Source organism: Gossypium arboreum, chromosome 12 (genome assembly GCF_025698485.1).
Source record: "Gossypium arboreum isolate Shixiya-1 chromosome 12, ASM2569848v2, whole genome shotgun sequence".
NCBI lineage: Eukaryota > Viridiplantae > Streptophyta > Magnoliopsida > Malvales > Malvaceae > Gossypium > Gossypium arboreum.
The window spans coordinates 107,101,157-107,125,076 of NC_069081.1; the positions used below are offsets into that span (position 1 = coordinate 107,101,157).

The following is a 23,920-nucleotide window of genomic DNA, read 5'->3' on the forward strand; positions in this document are numbered from 1 at the left end:
AAAGATGCATTATAAAAACATTAATTTATTTCTAGAAGTAGACTTAGTCTATTTTTAGAAAAATCCATGAGTTATCAAAACCGATAAATTCTAACATTTTTCTTGCAACGGTGACTATTTTTGAAAATTCAGTTAGTCTAATTATTCTTTCAAAAATTTATTTATAATTTGGTAGCGAAAAAGTGATATTTATCTTAGTTTTAGTAAAAATCATATTTCATGTATAATAAATTAAAATTAGCATTTCAAAATTTTAAAATTAAATTAAAAAAAACCTAAATGCCATGCATGTCATATCAAACCAAAATAAAAAATCCCATGCCCTAGTTCGAGTATAAAACTATATAGTCTCCAAATAATAAAAATATCAAATAATATATTTAAAATAATTTAATAAGAAAATCAGAGCCGAGTCCCTCCAAATGTTGAGTCCGCGTCTTAACCTAGTAGGTGATCTGTAAAGATGAAAATTAAAAGGAGAGTGAACTATGAAGCTTAATGTGAGTTTTGTCACAAGGAGCACAAATAGTCGATAAATCATACTAAATAATAACGCATAGAATAATGACAATCAAATAGCAAATCAGAGTATTGGTTTTATTTCAGAATAACCATCTATAGTATCTTAGAGAATTCATTATAGTAATTTCAAAATATCAGTTTTATTTCAAAGCACTCAACAATTTATTCATAAGTATAAATATGTCATCCCAGAAAATCCAGTTTGTATGCACATGTTTAATGAATGTCATACAGTTTTGGTTTAACAGAAAAGATCTTACCCCACTGCTACACACCACAATGGGAGTTCCCTAGAACTTCAATCACCTATACACCGGGTTGTGGTTTTAACCATTAATAGTTTGCAGATAAACTACCAGTGGTTGTGGACACATAGAAAAAACATCATAGATGAAATCTACTTATGGTTGTGGTTACACAGCAAAATAATGCAAGAAAAAATTGTCACTGGCCATAGATGCACAACATGTTTGTAGATAATAGCTGCCGTTGGGTTGTGGATGTACAGTAAAAACATCGTAAATGGAATATGCTTTTGGCTGTGGGTACACAACAAAATAATGCAGATAAACTATCAATACTTCCTTCGTACATATTGTACCATCCCATGCAGTGCAATATAAGCATGTTCAAATAGATCAATATATAGCTTTTGATACACTTTTAACACAACAATATAGTAGCACTAGAATGCTCATAATAGCTTGATTCAATAGTAATTAATATGCCTTAGATGAATCAATTCAGTAGCAAAAGTCATGCTTTTTATGTGTTCGGATGAATAGTAACATAAGGCATGTTGTACATATAATCGAAAATATGGATACAATAGTCATTTATAAATTGTTCACAATTTATGCAATTATGCATATAAATACCATGATAATTCAATTAATCATGGATTCTAACATAAATCATATTATTAGGGACTTAATTGAACAAAACTAAAAGCTTAAAACATTTTTGGAATCAATGAGAGACTAAACTGAACAAAACATAAAACTCTAGGTCAAAACTATAAAATTTTAAAAATAAGGGCACACGGCCGTGTGAGATGCTATAGACCATGTGGAGGGTGCTACACAACCATGTAGTCAGGCCGTGTAACAGATTGTGGCCATGTGGAAATTACAAAATTAAGCTACAGAAGAGACATAGTCGTGTGGCATGTAACACCCCTAACCTATATCCGTCGCCGGAATGGAGTTACGAGGAATTACCAGATAACACACTTCATTCACATACACTTAAGCATTCATAATCAAAATTCATTCAAAACATTCACAATGTCCCTTATACGGCTCTACGAGCATGCTTAGAAGGGGTTCGTGACTTTACCGATAACATTCAAAAACTTTGGGAAACATAAAAAATTTTTAAAGACATAAGGGTCACACGCCCGTGTGAACAGGCCGTGTGCCTCACACGGCTACCAGACATGACCGTGTTACAGGCCGTGTGAAAACAGGGCATACATAGTGACTTGCACCACACGGTCGAGGACACGCCCATGTGCCATGGCCGTGGAAAAATTAGAGAGGTTACTGACTTAGGTCACACGGCCGACCACACGCATGTGCCAACCCGTGTGCTCCACATAACCAATAGACACGCTCGTGTGTCTAGGCCGTGTCAAAACTATAAGGTATACTAAATTTAAATCGTAAGGTACCCTAGAGGACACACGGCCGTGTACCAAAGCCATGTGTCACACATGGTCGAACCACACACCCGTGTGCTCAACCGTTTAGAGTGAAAATAGACTTGGTTTAAGTCACATTTCTCACCTTCCTCATGCATACCTAAACCACATCAAATTGCATCATTTCTAAACATATATATACAGCCAAAACATACCAATTCACCACATATTATACCATCTAATATCAACCATTTCAATTACTCAATTTCACAACCAAAACATACCATTTCATTATACCAAAAACATTAAAAATACATAACTACTAAATGTATTTATCCATCAACTTATTACTTATTTTATAATTCAACATATACCATATAGTCATCTCAAATCAAACCACAATATGCTAACTTTCAACCATAAGCACATCAATTAACAACTAATCAAACTAACCAACACATTATCATACCAAATAAGCCAACATATAAGGCATTATATACACCATATATTTAACTTAACAAACACATAACTTAAGCCAAATTAAATGGCCATATTCACATCAACATTTACAAGCCAAATCACATGGCTAAAACCACAACTCAAAATATATCAAGATGACACTAGCCTATATATGCCATATACCATATATACAAAGCTTCCAAAATACCAATGAGATGATCAATAGTGCGATGACGTTTCCCGATGATCCTAGAGTCCGAGCTAGCTTTGATGATCTAAAAACATGGAAAGAACACACAAAGTAAGCTTTAAAAGCTTAGTAGGTCATAAGAAAATAAATTATCAAATGAACATTAGCATGATTATTTCAACATGGTCGAATATGAACAATCTCATGTACATAATGATCATACCTTTAACATGCATAGTTCATGTCACCATCTCAAATACTATACTTACCTTGTTTTCATGAACATTTAACTTTACACATACCTAAACCCTTTAGCTTGATTTCACATTCGATCTTAATTCAACATTGCCTGTTAAACCATTCGGAATCAATAAGGATACTTGGATAGCTCAAAAAGCTCATACAATACCAACGTCCCATACGAGGTCTTACATGTAATCAAATATCGATGGCACTATCCCAGACAGGGTCTTACACGAAATCATATACGATGCCAATGTCCCAGACATGGTCTCTTACATGTAAATCTCAAATCGATGCCATCGTCCCAGACGTGGTCTTATATGAAATCACATATTGGAATCCTATGTCATGACATATGTATCCTAACTATTTCTATGGTTTGTACGGGACTTTCAGGCTAAATTAAATTCGAACGGAACACATAATTATGCCTTTTTACATATTAGCCCTTACATTTCACATTTTTATAATTTAGTCCCTATTTCAAAACAACACAAAATACTCATAATTTCACCACACCTAAGCTTGGCCAAATTTTACTAAGGTCCCTAGCAGAATATTTATTTCATTTATTTCACATTTTGACCCCTCAATTTACAAAATTCACAATTTAATCCTAAATAGGTATTTTTACTAAAAATCACTTAATTAAACATCACAATCTAACAACATATATTTATTTTTCATCATCAAACACAAAAATCATCAAGCTATCAACAATGGAAAATCTCAAATTCATCATCAATTCTGAAAATTAAAGCATGGGCTAGCTAAAACACGAAGCAACGATCTCAAAAACGTAAAAATTATCAAAAACCGAGCAAAGAACACTTACCAATCAAGCCTACAAGTACAAAAACCTAAAGCAATATTTTTTGATTCTTTTTCTATCAACATTCGGCTAACATGATGAAAATATGAACAAAATTTCTTTTTCTTTTTATTTTAATATCATTTATAAACATTTGACTAATTTAACCTTAATTAAAACCATTATAAAACACATAATTCAAGGTCATTTATGTCTATATCCACCAAAAATGGTCTAATTACAACATAAGGACCTCTCATTTAATAATCCATAACCAAAAGACACTTTTACCTTATAGCATGCTACTTTTGCATTTTACGCAATTAAGTCTTTTTATAAAATCGAGCACACAAACGATAAAATTTTCACACGAAATTTTTCACACATATCACTGATAAACCATAATATATACATATTTTTTACCCCATGCTTGGCATATTTTTGGATGATTTATCATAAGATTTAGTGAATTTGATGCTCCTAATCCTTTAATTTCATGTTTTATACTCAGGAGAGATTAGGATAGCAAAAGAGCATGAAAAGGGCCAAAAAGGGACAAATCTGGGCCTAATTCAGAATTGCACATGGCCTAGCCATTTTCACACGGGCAGGCCACACGCCCGTGTGTGACACACGAGCAGGCCACACGCCCGTGTGTCATGGCTGTGTCAACATTAAACCAAGTCAGAATTGCCCACGGCCTAAGCACCTTTATACGGGGATGGCACACGGCCGTGTCCCTGTCAAGCCAAAGTCTAGTTCTATTCAGAAAATGTCAATTTTGGGCTATTTTGGACATTCCAAAGTCTATATAAACACCCTAGAAGAGGATCAAAGAGGACACATAGAGTAGAAGGCAGAGAATACTCAAGGATAGCAATTGGAATCAGCTCGGAAGCAGGATCTACTTCAAGACTGAAGATCTCCATTTGATTTCCCTAGAAGTTCTTTGGGTTTCTTTATGTTTTGTTGTTTTCCCAATTTTGAGATGTTTTCCATTATTATAAACTAAACTCCCTAAATACCTAAGAGAGATGAAACCTAAGATGGATCTTATTACTATTTGAGTTATATGATAAATACTTATTTTTATTCTTAATTGTGAGTTCTAATTCTTGCTTTAATATTCTAGAATATTAATTCAGGTTTTTGATGTGCTTATTTAGTGGAGCAGAAGTCCCTGTTTAAGAGTAGATCATTCATAATTAAGCGGAGTTGTATGCAATCTTAGAGATAGGACGACATAAATCTGCCGAATTAGAGTCAAATCTAATACGGGAATCCATAGATTAAGTTAATGCGATAATAGGGGTTTTAATTAGAAAGAGATTTCGATTAATCAACCTAGAGTTAGTTGTTTTTAGTCTCGAGAGAGATAATAACATAAACTAGGGCTTTATACGGACTAAGTCAAGTGAACAAATCATCTAATTCAGAAGTAATAAGTGAAGTCTAGGTGGATTCTTCCTTGGGTATTGTCTTCTCCATTGGTCTTCTAAAAAATATTTTCCAACTTTAATCTCTGTCGTAATCTTACTTAATTAGATAATTAGTTTTAGTTTAAAAACATCATTTAATTCTTAGACTAGATAATAAAAAGATAGTAATTACTAGTACCTTTAGTCCTCGTGGATACGATATAACTATACTACTGTTTGATAGGTGCGCTTGCCTTAAGTCGAATTTTTAGTTAGTTTCACGACCATCAAGTTTTTGGCGCCGTTGCCGAGGACTAAGATATTAGGAACGCTTGATTTTTATTACTTTAGTCATTTTTACTTTTATTGCAATTTACTTTTTGCTTTTAGTTTAATTTAAATTTTTCTTTTTAATTGCTTCTAGCAGGTGTCTCCAGTTTATGACTAGGAGGAACCCGTCAGGACCTTTGCTTTTTGACAGTGAGATCGAGAGTATAGCTCGTAGAAACTGAGAAGAAATAAAGCGAAGCCTACAATACATAGAAGAAGGGCACGAGGATGACACTAATAACACCGAGGAGATGGCTGATAATCAGAATAATCCGTTACCTCCTGTGGTTACTGCAAATCCAGTAGATCAGAATCTTGCTCCTCGTACTATGTATGATTATGCTAAACCTACTTTAACAGGAACTGAATCAAGTATAGTTAGACCTGTTGTTGCTACAAATAATTTTGAACTGAAACCTAACACGATTCAAATGATACAACAGTTTGTTCAGTTTGATAGTTTGCAGGACGAGGATCCAAACACTCATTTAGCAAATTTTCTGGAATTCTGTGACATCTTTAAGATTAATGGTGTTTTTAACGATGTCATTCACCTTCGATTGTTTCCGTTTTCATTAAGGAATAAAGCTAAACAGTGGTTGAACTCGTTACCACGAGGGTCAATCATCACTTGGGAGCAAATGACCGAAAAAATTTTACTTAAATATTTTCTGCCGACTAAAATGGCTAAATTGATGAATGATATCTCTTCTTTTGTGCAGATGGATTTAGAAACTCTTTATGACGCATGGGAGAGATACAAGAATTTATTGAGAAGGTGCCCTCACCATGGGTTACCTCTATGGCTACAGGTTCAGACTTTTTACAACGGTGTGAACCCCTCAACAAGGCAACTTATCGACGCAGCCGCTGGTGGAACTTTAAATAACAAAACACCTGAAGAGGCTTACAAATTTATTGAAGAGATGTCACTGAATAACTATCAGTGGCAAGTCATGAGAACGAAGCCCAAAAAAGCAGCTGATGTTTTTAGCCTCGACACGATCACTATGCTATCTAACCAGGTAGAACTTTTAAATAAAAAGATTGATGGTTTGTATGGTTCTACTCAGGTACATCCAGTGATAAGGTGTGATTCAAACGGAGGATGAGTACACAACACAGATTATCCATCCTTCAACTCTTGCACCGAGGAGGAATAAGTCTACTATACGGGTAATAATTCTAGACTTCAAAATAACTCGTACAGTAACACTTATAATGCCGGTTGGAGGAACCATCCCAATTTCTCGTGGGATGGTCAAGGAAGTCAAAGATCACAACATCTTCCAGGTTTTTGACAACCACCTTACCAATAAGAGAAGAAACCGAACCTTGAAGAGATGCTCACAAAATTCATCTCGGTGTTAGAAACTCATTTTCAGAATACCAAAACAACACTTAAGAATCAGCAAGCGTCGATTCAGGGGCTCAAAACTCAAATAGGACAACTTGCTAAATTAATCTCTAAACGACCACAATGTGGCTTACCAAGTAACACTAAAACTAACCCAATGGAGCAACTTCATGCCATTACTGTGCACAATGATAAAGGGTTAGTTGAAGATGCACCGAAACTGAGGCAAGACAATGTTGCAGATAATGGTAAGGTTGATGCAAGCAAAGAGTATAAACCTCGTGTGTCATACCCCAATGCGATAACGAAAGACCACACAAACGAATAATTCAGTAAATTCTTTAAATTATTAAAAAAATTACATATTAACTTACCGTTTATTGAAGCTCTTTCGAAGATGCCAAATGCAGTTAAATTTTTAAAGAAGCTTTTAACAGATAAACGAAAGTTAGATGATTCGTCAGACGTGGAGCTAAACGCAGTATGCTCAACCATTTTACAAAATAAGCTACCTAACAAACTGAAAGATCTAGGGAGTTTTACTATTCCTTGTTTAATTGATAGTTTAAATTTTAAGAATGCTTTGGTTGATCTAGAATGCTTAAACAACTCGGTCTTGGGAAACCCAAACAAACTAGGATGAACATTCAATTGGCAGATAAAACAATTAGATTTCCAAGGGGTATTATTGAAGACGTGCTTGTCAAAATTGATAAATTTATATTCCCAGTTAACTTTGTTGCTCTAGACATGGATGAGGATACTGACGTACCTTTAATATTAGGAAGGTCCTTTTTAGCAACTGCTAGAACTATTATAGATGTTGGCACAGGTGAATTGATACTTCGTGTAGGAGATGACACGATTAAACTTCTGTAGCAACTTAAAAATTTCTCTTTCGGTCGATAATTGAGGCGATTATTTGAAAATTTAAAAATCGACTTTCGATTTTATTAAAAAAGGGAGTCGCCACCGATCTTTTTTCTAGGTGTGACCGGACACCTAATAAATCATCCTTTTTTAGAAAAGAAAACTTATTCTTACACAAAAATGAAGGCCGAATTTAGGTCTACGTCAAAAGCTAGAGTAACGTTGGGTTCGGGAGTCGGTTACGCACGAGGAAGGTATTAGCACCCTCGCACGCCGAAAATTGGTATCTTATTAAACACGTGTTATCTTGATTTTCAAAAATACGAATTCAATTTGACATTTAAGTGTGATCCGATTGAAGGAAATAAGAAGTTGTAAGTTTTTGGTTTTTTAGAAGAATATCCCGTTTTTAACACGAGCCGACTAACTTCACCCAACATAGCGATGAAATCAATGACTTAATGTTAAAATCGGTACATTGCCTTATTCTTAAAATTAAAATGTAAAAAGTTTCTAAAATGATAGTAAAAAAATCTAAGAATATTATTGTAAAAAATGCGAATAGTGATGTGAATAATATAAAATATTAAAATATCAAAATATTAGAATAATAATAATAATTAATATTGACAAATAAAAAATAAAATAGAAATAAAAGGTGTACATAATATATATATATTAGAAATAACAATGATGTTTAAAAACAATACTATTAATAATACTACATAAATATGTACATATATAAAAAATAAATACGTGATAATATTAAAATATGTACATAATATAGTGTAAAAAATACATACATAATATAATTAAAATATATACATGTTATATAAAATATATATATATATAAATAATATAGTATTAAAGATATATACATAAAATAGTATAATATATATATACGTAATATAGAATTTAGAATATACCTAATATATTAAAAGAATATATATAATATAATATTAAGAAATATAATAATAACAAAAAAGAGAGAGGAGAGAGTGGGTGATTTCGGCCACAAGGTCAATACCGTCCGATCCTTAGGACCATGCTCACCATCCATCGTGCCACCAGTACACATCAAATGGGACCTCAAAAAAATTTTTCGGTAAAATGGATAAGCTTCTCTTTTTATTTTTACTTTCGAATAAAAGAAACAAAATAAGATTGAAAGAAAAAATGATAAGCAAATAAAGAACTTAAAACGAGAATAGATGAAGAAACCTCTTTTGCTTTGATCTTTGATTAATCTCCAAAAAAACTACTCTCTCCAAAAACTAGCCTTTACAATAACTCTTCTCCTTGATTACTCTCAAAAAACCTCTCAAAAATCCTTTACAATAACTTTGTCCCCCAAAACTTCTTCCTCTCCTAAATACAAAATATGAGAAGGCTTATATAGCCATTTACAAAATATTTTTTATTGTTTATGTCTTCATTTGTAGGTACAAGTGGTGGTGGAGCAAGTGTGGCTAGTGGAGTAGGTAGTGGAGCAAGTGTGGCTAGTGGAGTTGGTGGTAGAGCAAGTGTGACTAGTGGAGTTGGTGGTGGCAAAGGCTAGGATTTAGTTGAGAAAAGTTTAGGTTGTGGGTTAGGTTTTTTTATTTTGATTTGGGCTTAGGGTTTGGGCCATTGGGGTTTTGATGTAAATTGGGCTTTGGGTAGTTAAGATTTTGGGTTTTGGGTTTAATTTTAGTGGGTTAGGTAAGGCTAAATTGGGTTTTGATGTAAATGGGTTAAAATTGGCCTACAACAGCTGCCCCTCTTTGCTTATTATCGTGTAACGGGAATAAAGCAAAGACACAAAGAAAGGCCAATTTTGCCCGGTCTTACTAAGTATGGACTTTTTTGGTGCTCTTCTCATCCAGGTAGTCTCTTTCCAAACCACTGTATCTTGTTTTCTTGATCAAATCCACTGCATCTTCTAATATATGCCTTGTAGCTTCGATCTACTCCAATGTGACTTCAAAAAGATAAGATTTACAGCTTCAATCTGCTCTTCCATTGCTTTAGTCAGATAAAGTTTGTGGTCTTCTCTTCTGCAACTTTTAAAAAGGCAAGATCTGATATCCTCGATCAGCTCCACTGCAACTTCAATTAGCTTCACTGTAACTTCAGGGATATAAAATCTGTGTCTTCTATTAATTCCAGTCTTTATTCTTTACTTGGCATGTGATCCTGAGCTTAACTCATTTCTCGCAATATGAATTGACTTTTTAAAACTAGACATTAAAAACAGAAATTGAAAATAGCTCAGCACGTGAGCAAGGCTCAACTCACTTCTCACAATATTTGTTGATTTTTAAAACAAAATTTGTAAAACAGATTTTGAAAATACCTCGGTATGTGACCCGAGGCTCAACTCACCTCTCGTAATATGAGTTAATTTTTGCAAAGCATAAATTAAAAAAAAAATCAATTGAAAATACCTCGGCGTGTGACCTGAGGCTTAACTCACCTCTCGCAATATGAGTTGATTTTTTTGACAAACATAAATTGAAAAAAAAAGAAATTGAAATACCTCAGCGTGTCCTGAGGCTGAACTCACCTCTCGCAATATGAGTTGATTTTTTTGGAAAAACAAAATTTGAAAAACAAAATTTGAAAATACCTCAGTGTGTGAGTCAAGACTCAACTTACCACTCGCAATATGAGCTGATTTTTTTGAAACACAAAAATTGAAGAATAGAAATGGAAAACACCTCAGCGTCTTGAGGTTCAACTCACCTCTCGCAATATGAGCTGATTTTTTTGAAAGACAGAAATTGAAAATATCTCAACGTGTCTTGAGGCTCAATGCACCTCTCGCAATATGAGTTGATTTTTGACAAACAAAAATTGAAATTACCTCAGCGTCTTGAGGTTCAACTCACCTCTCGCAATATGAGCTGATTTTTTTGAAAGACAGAAATTGAAAATACCTCAACGTGTCTTGAGGCTCAACTCACCTCTCGCAATATGAGTTGATTTTTGACAAACAAAACTTGAAATTACCTCAGCGTGTCCTGAGGCTCAACTCATCTATCGCAATATGAGTTGATTTTTTTGAAAAATAGAAATTAAAAATAGAAATGGAAAACACCTCAGCGTCTTGAGGTTCAACTCACCTCTCGCAATATGAGCTGATTTTTTTAAAACATATAAATTTAAAAAAAAGAAAGAAATTAAAAACAGAATTTCAAAGGACCTCGACGTGTAGCCCGAGACTCAACTCACCTCTCGCAATATGAGTTGATTCTTTTGAAAAGCAGAAATTGAAAATACCTCAGCGTGTCCCGAGGCTCAACTCACCTCTCGCAATATGAGTTGATTTTTTTGATAAAAATAGAATTTGAAAATATCTCAGCGTGCCCTAAGGCTCAACTCACCTCTCGCAATATGAGTTGATTTTTGAAAAACAGAAATTAAAAGCAGAAATTGAAAAACAGAAATTAAAATTACCTCGGCGTGCCCCGAGGCTCAGCTCACCTCTCGCAATATGAGTTGATTTTTGAAAAGCATAAATTGAAATTACCTCAGCGTGTCCTGAGGCTCAACTCAACTCTCGCAATATGAGTTGATTTTTTGAAAAGCATAAATTGAAAAAACGGAAATTGAAAATACCTCAGCGTGTGACCTGAGGCCCAACTCACCTCTCGCAATATGAGTTGATTTTTTTGAAAGACAGAAATAAAAACATCAAAATACCAAAAGATGTCATCTGGTGGAACTTAGGTGTTATTTCCTTTGATTCAGTACAGCTATCATCGAAACCTCTTGTTCTGCTAAAATACATGTATATGTCATGCATGATGTTATCATGATATGCACATGTTTGCCTTAAATGCCTTTATGCCTACATGATCATGCTATGCGCCTTGGGCTTGCTTGTCATATGTCTCTTTCCGTCATGATTTTTGATGATCTGCGTTCATTTCTTTGACTCTTGACTTTCTCTTCAGGCCCTGTACCTGTAATATCCTGATTTTGGGCCTAGTCGGAATAGTGGTTTCGTGACCACAAAATCTGATATAGAAATAATTATTTTATGATTATTTTAAGGTCTATGATATGATTGCATGATTGTGTGAAAATTTCGTGAAGAAATTTTATGCATAAAGTGCTTAATTTGAAATTTGGGACTAAATTGAATAAATTGCAAAACTTGTGTTCTAGAAGTATTTTGCATAAAATTGAATTATATTATTAATTAGAGGTCCTTAAAGAGTAATTTTACCAATTTCTAAGTCTATGGACAAAAAATTGGACATGGATGGAATTTTGGAAAGTTTAGTAGTAAGGGCATTTTGGTCATTTAGGGTAAAATGAATTAAAATACAAAATTAAAAGCCAATTTTGCTCATCTTCAACCCCATGGCCGAATATAGCAAGGAGAAACCATGGCTAGGGTTTTCAAGCTTCCAAGCTCGATTGTAAGTTCGTTCTAGCCTCGTTTTAATGATTTTTACGTTTTTGGAGTCCCTAGCTCGATTTAGCTTATGCTAGCAATAATTTAACCTAGAGTTTATATTTGGAAAAATACCCATAGGTGAAATTTGTGTATTTTGGTGTTTTATGATAGAATATGAGGTTTTAAATTATGTTAGACAACTTGTGCTACTCGGTTTTAAGTGAAAACGAGCAAAAGGGCTTAATCGGTAAAATACCTAATAGTTATAAGTACATGTTAGAGTGAGAATTTGATGTTGCCATAGAAGGAAAAATGATCAGCATGTCATAAAACATAAGAAAATAGGCTGAATTTTAATTTACGAGCTTTGGGGCAAAAGTGTAAATATGCAAAAGTTTAGGGGCAAAATTGTAATTTTTCCAAAATATGATTTTGGGTCAATTTGAATAATGTGAGTCCTAATTAGACTATATTTTAAATGATAGAGCAAGGAAAACTGAAATTGGGCTAAAATGGGGAAAATACCAAGTTGTGGACGAAATGGTAAAATAGCCATTTTCGCATCGAGGTAAGTTCATATGTAAATGTTGGTAACATAGTTATTATTTTAAATGTTTTAATGTTTCTTTAAATGATATGATAATTATTATGAAATATTATACTTGTGATAATTGTTTGATAATATGTCAAATTATGTGATATACTTGGAAAATGTGAAATACTACCGAGTATCAGTATCGGCATTCCGTAGAAGATGGTTGAGACACATGATTGGGAAAAAGGTCCGTTGAACCTTAGGAATGGATTAGGATACAAGTGACATGTCACTTGGGATATTTGGGCATCCGAACTCGTTGAGTTGAGTCCGAGTTCACTTATGGATCTGACGTCCGAACTCGTTGAGTTGAGTCCGAGTTCGTGAGATGTAACTAGGTATCCGAACTCGTTGAGTTGAGTCCGAGTTCACTTATGGATCTGCGAACGCCCGAGCTCGTTGAGTTGAGTCCGAGTTCACTTATGGGCGGGTTACATGGTAGCTTGGCTACATATGTGGCACTTATGTGCAAACTTTCCATGTATCCGAATTATATTCCGATGTGTTCAACGGGTAAAGTTCTACTCAAATGGAGGAATACTCAAGATGAAAGGGACGTATTGGTAAGTGTTGTGAAATGGATAATTTGAACAGGTATGTACTTAACCCTCGGGTTGAAAACTCGATATAACAACAATATGGTAAGATGATAAATGAAAAGGTGATATGAATGTCTTGGTGATGATTATGCAAATGATGTTTTATGTTTGCTTATATGGTTATGTTACTTGCTATTTGCATGTGAGCTTACTAAGCATTTATGCTTACTCCTCCTTTTCATTCCTTGTAGTGTTGACAAGCCAGCTCGGAAATCGGAAACGGTCGGAGGCACGCCACACTATCCAGTATACCATCTTGGCATAATGGCTTGTATATTTTGAGTATGGCATGTATAGCATTATAATCATTTTGTATATATGGTCTTATGATATGGTTATTGAGTGGTATGGAAATAGAAATGCTTGGTAATGATTAGCCATTGGAATGGCTAATCATGATCATATTTGGTATTATGTATGTCAAATTGCTAGCTAATCCATGGAAACCATGAAATAGGTAAAATTTACCATAAAATAGATTCAGACAGCAGCAGTGACGTGAGTTTGAAAAATCACTAAAAATAGTAGAAATGGAATTAAATAATGAATAAGTTATGGAATCGAAGCTTGATGAGTCTATTTTCATATGGAATAAGTGAAACAGGTATATGAGCTATATTTTATGAGATGTTTAAATTTTTGTGAAACAGGGCCAGAGCGATTTTGTGGATCCCATGTTCTGACTTTGGAAATTCACCATAAATTTTACAAAGATAATTAGAAGTCATGCTTTATATGTACAGATTTCTTATTGAGTCTAGTTTTATTAGAGACAAACGGCATAGTCATTGAAGCTCTGTACAGGAGATATCTGATTCGTAATACACTGAGGTCAGAGTAGTTGAACCCTGAAATAGGGAGACTTTAACTAATAAACTGTACTAATTGGCTCAACCAAAATTCTAGAAAAAATTATTAGATATATATATGAGTCTAGTTTTAGGAAAAATTTACGGAATTGGATTTGAGTTTCAGTAACTCGAGATATGATTTTTAAAGCGACTGTGATGCAGTTAGCCAGCTTGTCTGGAAATTTTAAAATGAATTGTATGAGCTGTTTAATTAATGAATTAAGTCCGTTAACACCTCGTGTTCGACTCGAAACAGTATCGGGTATGGGTGTTACATTTAGTGGTATCGAGCAGGTTTAGTCGGTTCTCGGACTAACCTAGCATGTGTAAAAGTTTAGCTATACATGCCAGCGATGCGTGATAGTGTGATGTCTTCCGACGCGTATAAGTACCGTCTTATTTAGACAGGGTACTCTCCAACCGAGCTGCGCCAACCATGTTCAATGTTAAGTAAAGGTATTTGAGTAAAATTATGATTATGATAAGTCTCGGTTCAGAAAAGTATGAATAAAGGTTTATGATACATATGTGATAATATGTGAGATGAAAGTTCATGTTGTGATAAATATTCATATTTGCTTAATGCTCATATGATGTAGTGTATGTGGCTTACTTGATAAGATGAACGGAATAAATAGAAAGTAGTAGAGGTATGAATAAGGGTCATAATATCATAATACGGATGAAAATGTCCTTGTCTTGATTGGACGTTGAATGTTGATGAATGTTAATGATATACAATTTTTTTATGAGATAAAGGATTATAATGAAATGAACTTATCTATGTTAAATTGTTGGACCTGAATTATATGATTGTAATGATATGTACATGATGATGCACGAAATGAAAGTTGTGATTGTGATGCAAATATCTATGTTTGTTTGGCCTTATATAATGTCATGAGCATGAATTAATTTAATTAAATGAATGGATAAGTAAAGCTATCTAGAAAACATAGAATGTATGCATAAGTATATTGTCTAAATGGGACAATAGGAAAATTGGTGTAAGCCAACATGAATGAATGACATGATTATGATGATGTTACTATGATGATGGAAGTTGTGTCATATGTGTATGTATAAGAAAGTCGAGTCAGAGGTCCTACAACCCCTCCCCCTTACCAAAGTGGTACTTATAATGGAATTTCATGAGATTTGTATTGAATAAGTTTTCGGTTGAGAACCCAAAGAGTTCAAAGGATAGAATAATTATAAGTATGATCTGAGATTGAAAATGAGCTGATAAGTAAAGTCGAGCCGAAAGTATCGGATTGACGTAAAATTATTGGAGTTATGCACCTTTGTCCTAGTTAGAAAAGGAATTCTCCTTGGTAAATCGAATTACTCAAGTGCAAGGTTGAGAAAAGTGTAAATCGAAATTTATTCAGAATTGGCCTTTTTTAGTGAATGGTTTAATATAAAATTTGTGACGGCAGAACTAGTTGGGGAAATGATATTTCAAATGTGAATTATCTGAGTGTGACAGTTATGACCTATGATTTAGCGATCTCTTTTGAGATGTTCTATGTGTTCACCCGTTCTAAATATTTCTATGGCTATTGATCTTCAAGAAATTCTTGTTATATGGGAATGTCTTCTAATTAGGTGTTGGATGAAAGCATTGGTAGTCTGATTGGTTTATAATTTATATTGCTCTATTTCATTGGGTATTCTATTTCATTTAAATCGATAAGAATTGATGAGAGAATTCATATGATATTATGATTCTGCTTTCTTCTACTTGATGCTTCATCGATATATATGTATGGGAAGATATATTGATCTTGTTATATTTGATTTCATTGGGATTAAATGATGTTTTCTTTTGGACTTTCTTTCTTTGAAGAATTATCGGGTATTCTGTATTTTCTCTATGAATTTGGTTTTCGATTCTCGGCATAGTATCGTATCTTGGGTTTCTTTATCCGGATCTCTTTATTCGGATTTCTTTATTCGGGTTTCTCTATCTTGGATTTCTTTATTCGGTTTTCTTGTTATCTTTGTTCCATAATTTGTCAATTACGACTCATGTTCAAGTCGTTCTTCATTTCGTGATAATCATGTCAAATATGACTATACTTCTAATTTGATCTTGGTAATGTGGTGATTTTAGTATTGGGATTTTTCTAATTTCGTGTAAGGATTTGACATCGAGAAAGGCATAGGTGATAAAAGCGCGAGTTTTAGTCGGTATGGTAAATTATTTATTTGAAAGATTTCATGTGACAATTATGTCGGATTATTTTCCCAAGTTTGATAATAGAATTTCATTTTGTACAGATCAAAGAGTAAATAGTTTGAACGAGAAGTCTATATTTAATAGAAAGAGTTGAATATTAGTTTAAGTCACTACTGAATGATAAGGTTTCCATCTTGTGAAAGCTAAAAGTTTATTACATGTTGACAGAGTTCGGATAGATGAGAATATTGGTAACAAGCGTCTGAACTAGACTAGTTTACATTGAGCAATGACTTCGACTTTCAAGAATGTATTGTTGTATGAATTGTGATGTGTTTCAAGACGGTGAGGTAATGTGATAGTTTAGAGCATCGATGTTACATAAAATCGGAGTTGTTAAAGGGTTAAAGCGAGCATTGGGATCTATCAAAATTATCCTTGTCAATGTTGATATTGGGATGGAAATGAGAAGGATTATTCTTGAGGCCATATCGAATTATTTCTATGGCGGAAAGAGGAAAATGTGATGTATCCTATTGTTAAATGTTTGGCGAGATCTATAAATCACATCAGTATTGAATGAATTCCTACTCATCGATTCATGGAATTTCAGGTCTCTTTGATTGTTGGATTTCTTGGAATTCCGGTCTCCATTAAATCAAGTTGAGATCCGGGTTTTATGTCATGATATCATGGGAAATTGAGAAGGGTTGAAAATTTAAGAACAGTTGAGAGTTGAGGCGTAAGCTTTTAGATCATATGAGAAATTGAAGAGATGTATTGGAGGTGCAGTCTAAGTGCAAGTTCTTGACACCAAATATGAGATTAAAAGTGAAGACCACTTTTACGGTAAGATTTTGGGGCGAAAATCACGAAGGGGAGAGTTGTAATATCCTGATTTTGGGCCTAGTCGGAATAGTGGTTTCGTGACCACAAAATCCGATATAGAAATAATTATTTTATGATTATTTTAAGGTCTATGATATGATTGCATGATTGTGTGAAAATTTCGTGAAGAAATTTTATGCATAAAGTGCTTAATTTGAAATTTGGGACTAAATTGAATAAATTGCAAAACTTGTGTTCTAGAAGTATTTTGCATAAAATTGAATTAGATTATTAATTAGAGGTCCTTAAAGAGTAATTTTACCAATTTCTAAGTCTATGGACAAAAAATTGGACATGGATGGAATTTTGGAAAGTTTAGTAGTAAGGGCATTTTGGTCATTTAGGGTAAAATGAATTAAAATACAAAATTAAAAGCCAATTTTGCTCATCTTCAACCCCATGGCCGAATATAGCAAGGAGAAACCATGGCTAGGGTTTTCAAGCTTCCAAGCTCGATTGTAAGTTCGTTCTAGCCTCGTTTTTAATGATTTTTACGTTTTGGAGTCCCTAGCTCGATTTAGCTTATGCTAGCAATAATTTAACCTAGGGTTTATATTTGGAAAAATACCCATAGGTGAAATTTGTGTATTTTGGTGTTTTATGATAGAATATGAGGTTTTAAATTATGTTAGACAACTTGTGCTACTCGGTTTTAAGTGAAAACGAGCAAAAGGGCTTAATCGGTAAAAATACCTAATAGTTATAAGTACATGTTAGAGTGAGAATTTGATGTTGCCATAGAAGGAAAAATGATCAGCATGTCATAAAACATAAGAAAATAGGCTGAATTTTAATTTACGAGCTTTGGGGCAAAAGTGTAAATATGCAAAAGTTTAGGGCAAAATTGTAATTTTTCCAAAATATGATTTTGGGTCAATTTGAATAATGTGAGTCCTAATTAGACTATATTTTAAATGATAGAGCAAGGAAAACTGAAATTGGGCTAAAATGGGGAAAATACCAAGTTGTGGACGAAATGGTAAAATAGCCATTTTCGCATACGAGGTAAGTTCATATGTAAATGTTGGTAACATAGTTATTATTTTAAATGTTTTAATGTTTCTTTAAATGATATGATAATTATTATGAAATATTATACTTGTGATAATTGTTTGATAATATGTCAAATTATGTGATATACTTGGAAAATGTGAAATACTACCGAGTATCAGATATCGGCATTCCGTAGAAGATGGTTGAGACACATGATTGGGAAAAGGTCCGTTGAACCTTAGGAATGGATTAGGATACAAGTGACATGTCACTGGGATATTTGGGCATCCGAACTCGTTGAGTTGAGTCCGAGTTCACTTATGGATCTGACGTCCAACTCGTTGAGTTGAGTCCGAGTTCGTGAGATGTAACTAGGTATCCGAACTCGTTGAGTTGAGTCCGAGTTCACTTATGGATGCGAACGCCGAGCTCGTTGAGTTGAGTCCGAGTTCACTTATGGGCGGGTTACATGGTAGCTTGGCTACATATGTGGCACTTATGTGCAAACTTTCCATGTATCCAATTATATTCGATGTGTTCAGCGGGTAAAGTTCTACTCAAATGGAGGAATACTCAAGATGAAAGGGACGTATTGGTAAGTGTTGTGAAATGGATAATTTGAACAGGTATGTACTTAACCCTCGGGTTGAAAACTCGATATAACAACAATATGGTAAGATGATAAATGAAAAGGTGATATGAATGTCTTGGTGATGATTATGCAAATGATGTTTTATGTTTGCTTATATGGTTATGTTACTTGCTATTTGCATGTGAGCTTACTAAGCATTTATGCTTACTCCTCCTTTTCATTCCTTGTAGTGTTGACAAGCCAGCTCGGAAATCGGAAGCGGTCGGAGGCACGCTCACACTATCCGTATACCATCTTGGCATAATGGCTTGTATATTTTGAGTATGGCATGTATAGCATTATAATCATTTTGTATATATGGTCTTATGATATGGTTATTGAGTGGTATGGAAATAGAAATGCTTGGTAATGATTAGCCATTGGAATGGCTAATCATGATCATATTTGGTATTATGTATGTCAAATTGCTAGCTAATCCATGGAAACCATGAAATAGGTAAAATTTACCATAAAATAGATTCAGACAGCAGCAGTGACGTGAGTTTGAAAAATCACTAAAAATAGTAGAAATGGAATTAAATAATGAATAAGTTATGGAATCAAAGCTTGATAAGTCTATTTTCATATGGAATAAGTGAAATAGGTATATGAGCTATATTTTATGAGATGTTTAAATTTTTGTGAAACAGGGCCAGAGCGATTTTGTGGATCCCATGTTCTGACTTTGGAAATTCACCATAAATTTTACAAAGATAATTAGAAGTCATGCTTTATATGTACAGATTTCTTATTGAGTATAGTTTTATTAGAGACAAACGGCATAGTCATTGAAGCTCTGTACAGGGAGATATCTGATTCGTAATACACTGAGGTCAGAGTAGTTGAACCCTGAAACAGGGAGACTTTAACTAATAAACTGTACTAATTGGCTCAACCAAAATTCTAGAAAAAATTATTAGATATATATATGAGTCTAGTTTTAGGAAAAATTTACGGAATTGGATTTGAGTTTCGTAACTCGAGATATGATTTTTAAAGCGACTGTGATGCAGTTAGCCAGCTTGTCTGGAAATTTTAAAATGAATTGTATGAGCTGTTTAATTAATGAATTAAGTCCGTTAACACCTCGTGTTCGACTCCGGAAACGGTATCGGGTATGGGGTGTTACAGTACCCGTCCTCTAGCTTCACAACTAATCTGCGTTTCTTAGATATCGCTCTTTTGCCCTTAGTTGAACTTTGTCCTTGCTTTGAGGCTCTTGTACTTATCAAATTCTTATCCGGGTAATTCTTAGCACTTCTTTTGTTTAGAGTATGTCATTTCACTATTTATCATGTAAATGAACCACATAATGAGATGCATGAAAATGGTCAGGTAGGGGACAAAAGGATACCTCACATTTATTCATTTCAAATGTAGCAAACAAAGAAAGTTAATCAATGATAGTAAAAAAAGTGTCTTAAAGAGAAAAAGGATCGCATTTCAACAAATACAAATGCTCTAGATATTCAACGCATGAACTCTTCCACGTTCCTTAATCAAGAATCTTTTCGAGCATGGATTTCTTGCGTAAGAGATTTCAAGTTTTTAGAAATGCTTCAAATACTGTAGTCTCTCTGTTTGACCCACCGTTCAAAACGCCTTGCTTTTTAAGCCAGTGCTTGCTTCATTAGAACGCCTTGATCCCTCTCTTTTTTTCTTTTTTCTTTTCTTTTCTCTTTTTTTTTAAGATGCCCTTTTTCGGGTTTTCATCTTGATTTTCCTTTTTTTAAGCATAATATTTCTTCATAGCATCTGAATTCACTGGATTCGGTAACTCCTTCCCATCCATCTTAGTGAGAATCAAAGCTCCACCCGAGAATGCTTTCTTTACGGCGTATGGTCCTTCCCAATTTGGGGCCCATTTTCCTCGGAAGTCTTTTTGTATTGGGAGAATCTTTCTCAACACAAGTTCTCCTTCATGGAATTCTCTTAGTCGTACTTTCTTGTCATGGGCCGCGATCATTCTCTTCTGGTACATCTGTCAGTGACAAATTGCCTTTAGACGTTTTTCTTCGATGAGGTTTAATTGATCATATCGAGCTCGAACCCATTCTGCTTCTTCTAGTTTCGATTCCATTAAGACTCATAGAGAGGGGATCTCAACATCGATAGGTAGCACAGCTTCCATTCCATATACCAGAGAGAAAGGAATTGCTCCGTAGATGTCCTTACGGATGTACGATATGCATACAAAGCAAATGGTAGCTTCCGTGCCAATCTTTATATGTCTCGATCATTTTCCCAATAATCATCTTAATATTCTTGTTGGCCGCTTCAATGCTCCATTCATTTTCAGCGATAGGGTGATGAATTATGATGCTTTATTTGAAATTGTTCACACACTCCTTCATCATCTTGTTGTTGATTCATGGTGTTATCTCGAAATGATTCTTTCAGAGCAAACCATATCGACAAATGATTTCCTTTTTCAAAAACACAAAGCTGCAGTCTTAAATCACGTTAGCAAGCAAGCGGCTTCTATCCATTTTGTGAAATAATCAATGACCACAAAAATGAATCGGTGTCCATTAGAAGCTTTTGGGGAAATTGGCCCTATAACATCCATGCCCTACATAGAAAAAGGCCACGGAGAAGTCATAACGTGAAGGGGCGAAGGGGCCGCATGAATTTTATTACCATAAATTTGACATTTGTGGCATTTTCGTGCAAAACTAATGCAGTCACTTTCCATCGTCAGCCAGTAATAACCGAGTCTCATAATCTTCCTGGCCATAGTGAAACCATTGGCGTGTATCCTACAAATTCCCTCATGGACATCTTCAAGTATTTTTCGGGCTTCAACAGCATCTACGCATCTCAAGAGCACCTGATCTTTTCCTCTTTTCTACAGGATGTCCCCATAAAGAACGAATTCCGCTGCCATTCTTTTGATTGTTCTTTTGTCGTTCTCATTTGCTTGTTCGGGGTACTTTTGATTCTTGACGTATTCTAAGATATCATGGAACCATGGCCGTCCATCTGGCTCTTTCTCAATGCTGAAACAATGTGCAGGGACTTTATATATGCTCATTTGAAGAGGCATTATTTCTGTTTCTCTGTTTGCTTTGAACATTGAAGCCAAAGTGACAAGGGCATCAGCCAATTGGTTTTCTTCTCGTGGGAAGTAATTAAAAGTTATTTTTTCGAATTCTTTAATCAGCTCTGCCACTAGATCACTGTATTTAACCAATTTCAGATCCCTCACTTCCCAATCTCCACAGCTTTGGCAAATCACCAACGCTGAGTCTCTATATACCTCTAAAGTTTTGACGTTTCGTTCAATAGTGCACGAAGTCCCATGATACAGGCGTCATATTCTGCTATGTTATTGGTACAGAAGAAATTCAGCCTGGCAGTGAACGGATAATGATTCCCGTCTGGTGAGACTAGGATTGCTCCAATTCCATGCCCCAAGGCATTCGACGCACCATCAAAACTCATCTTCCATGGCTTCTCTTTTGATGACTCGGATTCCTTTTCTGTGATGCACATTAAGTCTTAATCTGGGAAATCGAATCTCAAGGGCTCATATTCTCCTGTCGTTCGAGTCGCTAAGAAATCAGCTATTGCGCTCCCTTTTATCGACTTCTGACTTACATAGGCAATGTCGTATTCCGATAGGAGGATCTACCATCGTGCCATTTTTCCTGAGAGTACCGGTGATTCCATCATGTATTTTATTGGGTCTAGCTTTGAAATTAGCCATGTCGTATGATACAACATATATTGCCTGAGTCTCCCAGCTACCCAAATTAGAGCGCAACAGTATTTTTCAATGGACAGATACTTTGCCTCATATTCAGTGAACTTTTTGCTGAGGTAGTAGATCGCCTTTTCTTTATTTCCTGACTCGTCGTGTTGCCCCAGTACACAACCCATTGAATTTTCAAACACAGTCAAATACAATATCAATGGTCTTCCCGGAGTTGGCGGTACTAGCACTGGATGATTAGACAAATATTGTTTTATCTTATCAAAGGCCACCTGGCATTCCTCATTCCATTCTCCCGGGTTATGTTTTCGAAGAAGCCGAAAAATTGGGTCGCATTGGTTGGTAAGTTGAGCGATGAATCGGGCGATGTAGTTTAATCTCCCTAAAAATCCTCTAACTTCCTTTTGTGTGCGCGGAGGTGGTAACTCTTGAATGGCTTTTATTTTATCTGGATCAACCTCGATACCTCTTTCACTGATAATGAAGCCTAACAACTTTCCCGAGGTAGCCCCAAACGTACATTTGGCTGGATTAAGTTTTAGCTGAAACTTTCTCAGCCTTCCGAACAACTTCTTGAGGTTCACTACATGCTCTTCTTCCCCTCGGGATTTAGTAATCATATCGTCGACGTAGACTTCTATTTCTTTGTGCATCATGTCATGAAATAACATCACCATAGCCCTCTGATATGTTGCCCCAGCATTCTTTAACCTGAATGGCATTACCTTGTAACAGAATGTTCCCCACATTGTTACGAAGGTAGTTTTCTCCATATCCTCAAGGGTCATCTTAATCTGATTATACCCTGAGAATCCATCCATTAAAGAAAACAATGAATGTTTTGCTGTGTTATCCACCAACGTATCAATGTGTGGTAAGGGAAAATTATCTTTAGAACTTGCTCGATTCAGGTCACGGTAATCCACGCACATTCATACTTTGCCATCTTTCTTTGGTACCGAGACTATGTTAGCCACCCATTCTGGGTATTTGGAAGCTTGTAAGAAACCTGCATCAAATTGCTTTTTGACCTCTTCTTTTATGTTTAACAGCAAGGCATTTTGAACGGTGGGTCAAACAGAGAGACTACAGTATTTGAAGCATTTCTGAAAACTCGAAATCTCTTACGCAAGAAAGCCATGCTCGAAAAGATTCTTGATTGAGGAACGTAGAAGAGTTCATGCATTGAATATCTAGAGCATTTGTATTTGTTGAAATGCGATCCCCTTTCTCTTTA

At 34.8% G+C, this 23,920-nt stretch overlaps 1 non-coding gene across 1 annotated transcript; it reads right to left on the bottom strand.

The window, feature by feature from the left end:
• Nucleotides 1-6,304: 6,304 nt before the first annotated feature.
• LOC128285906 (small nucleolar RNA R71) lies at nt 6,305-6,411 on the bottom strand. Its single transcript, XR_008276453.1, has one exon. It is a non-coding gene; the product is annotated as a small nucleolar RNA R71 (small nucleolar RNA).
• Nucleotides 6,412-23,920: the final 17,509 nt, after the last annotated feature.